Consider the following 2495-nt stretch of genomic DNA (forward strand, 5'->3'; position numbering starts at 1 on the left):
AGACAATTTTACTGTGAAGGAAGATGGTATGGAAACTGTTCCTTGGTTTCCAAAGAAGATTCCTGACCTGGACCATTGTGCCAACAGAGTTCTGATGTATGGTTCTGAACTGGATGCAAATCATCCTGGCTTCAAAGACAATGTCTACCGTAAAAGATGGAAGTATTTTGCAGACTTGGCTATGAATTATAAACATGGAGACCCCATTCCCAAGGTTGAATTCAGTGAAGAGGAGATTAAGACCTGGGAAACTGTGTTCCAAGAGCTCAACAAACTTTACCTAACCCAAGCCTGCAGAGAGTATCTCAAAAACTTACCTTTGCTTTCTAAATATTGTGGATACCGGGAAGATAATATCCCACAGTTGGAAGATGTCTCAAACTTTTTAAAAGAGCGCACGGGTTTTTCCATCTGTCCCATGGCTGGTTGCTTCTCACCAAGAGATTTCTTATCAGGTTTAGCCTTCTGGGTTTTTCACTGCACACAGTATGTGAGACACAGTTCAGACCCTCTCTATATCCCAGAGCCAGATACTTGCCATGAACTCTTAGGTCATGTCCCCCTTTTGGCTGAACCTAGTTTTGCGCAATTCTCCCAAGAAATTCGCCTGGCTTCCCTTGGAGCTTCAGAGGAGGCTGTTCAAAAACTGGCAACGTGCTACTTTTTCACTGTGGAGTTTGGTCTCTGTAAACAAGACGGGCAGTTGCGAGTCTTTGGTGCTGGATTACTCTCTTCTATCAGTGAACTTAAGCATTCACTTTCTGGACATGCCAAAGTAAAGCCCTTTGATCCCAAGATTACCTGCAAACAGGAGTGTCTCATCAGAACTTTTCAGGATGTCTACTTTGTATCTGAAAGCTTTGAAGATGCAAAGGAGAAGATGAGAGAATTTACCAAAACAATTAAGCGTCCATTTGGAGTGAAGTACAGTCCATACACACGGAGTATTCAGATCTTGAAAGATACCAAGAGCATAACCAGCGCCATGAATGAGCTGCAGCTTGATCTCAATGTCGTCAGTGATGCCCTTGCAATGGTCAGCAGACAGCCAAGCATCTGATACTGAGAGTGTGAGTGTCAATTCAGAGGCCTGTGGGTCAGTTCCTGCTTTTCTTGAAGACCTGGTTGTGGAGGGACAGCCTCCAAACAATATTCTCTACTCCTATTCCTTAAATAGTCCTTTGAATATTTGTGCCTGTATACTGTATACCACTACCTATTATTTTTTTGGTAACGGCTTTAGTGAAATATGATTCATATACCATACAAAAAAAAAAAAAAAGAGTTGCACGCTCCAACGACTGAGCCAGCCAGGTGCCCCAAAATGTTTGGGTTTTGACAAATGCATAGTGGCAGGTATAAATCATGAAAATATCACGGAATTCACTCGCAGATCCTTATATCATCTCTAGTTTTGCCTTTTCCAGAATCTCCTACGAATCGGGTCACTCAGTGTGCAGCCTTTTCAGATTGGATTCTTTCACTTAGAAAAATACATGTAAAGTTCATCCATGTGATTGTATGGGGTGATGGTTCATTTCTTTATATTGCTGAATAGATTAACAGGAGAAAAACAAGTCAAAGTTTAATATCATGCATATGTCCTGTATTCATGGGAGATACCCAGGAAAATGGAGTAATTCCTTGAAGTGGCCCAGCCCTCAACCTAAATGCTATCTTCAGCTAAAGACCAGAAGATTTTGGGTGGTGGGAAGGCCAGTTAAGGGATGTTATCAGGTGAGCACAGTAAACGAGGGTATGGTTGTTACACAGCTTTAAGTCTGTGCCTTCTCTTTTGGTAAGAGTTTCTTGAGATTTAGTAATTCTGTTCCTGATACAGTGGGAGACAGGCTTACAAATGGGGCGTTCCTTTATAAGTGTACATTTCACTCACCAAATGGCAACTTTTACCCAGTTTTCAGAGATTCTCCCATGTCTGGTGTTTCTTTTTTTTGTTTTGTTTTTTAAAGATTTTATTTATTTATTCATGAAAGACAGAGAGAGAGAGAGAGAGAGAGAGAGAGAGGGGTAGAGGGAGAAGCAGGCTCCCAAGGAGCAGGGACCCCAACCCGGTTCCCAGTCCCAGGACCCTGGGATCATGACCTGAGCCGAAGGCAGGCGCTTAACCACCTGAGCCACCCAGGCGCCCCTCCCATGTCTGGCGTTTCTTAAAATTAATCAGCCCAAATATCCCTTGTGCCAAAGAGGTATATTTTGCATGGCATATTCTGCTTCCTTCACATGGATGCACTTAGTTTGCTTATGGATTCATTTATGGAAGGACATCCTGGTTTCTTTAAGTTTGTAACCATTATGAATAGAGCTACCGTGCATAACTGCATGTGAGTTTTTGTTCGGAAATAGGTTTTCAAAGCAGTTGCTAAATACTAGAACTGCAATTGTTGGATCTTAACATGAGACTTACTTAGGTTTGGAAAAAATGGCCAAAATGTCTTCTGAAGGGACAGTTGCTGCCATTCCTCACCTTCCAGCAA

At 42.2% G+C, this 2495-nt stretch overlaps 1 pseudogene; it reads left to right on the forward strand.

Annotated features, from left to right (window-relative positions):
* Positions 1–28: 28 nt before the first annotated feature.
* Positions 29–1060, forward strand: LOC112818177 (tryptophan 5-hydroxylase 1 pseudogene; annotated as a pseudogene).
* Positions 1061–2495: the final 1435 nt, after the last annotated feature.

The sequence above is a fragment of the Callorhinus ursinus genome, unplaced genomic scaffold (genome assembly GCF_003265705.2).
Source record: "Callorhinus ursinus isolate GAN/ISIS: 27379988/994484 unplaced genomic scaffold, GSC_fseal_2.0 scaffold4798, whole genome shotgun sequence".
Lineage (NCBI taxonomy): Eukaryota > Metazoa > Chordata > Mammalia > Carnivora > Otariidae > Callorhinus > Callorhinus ursinus.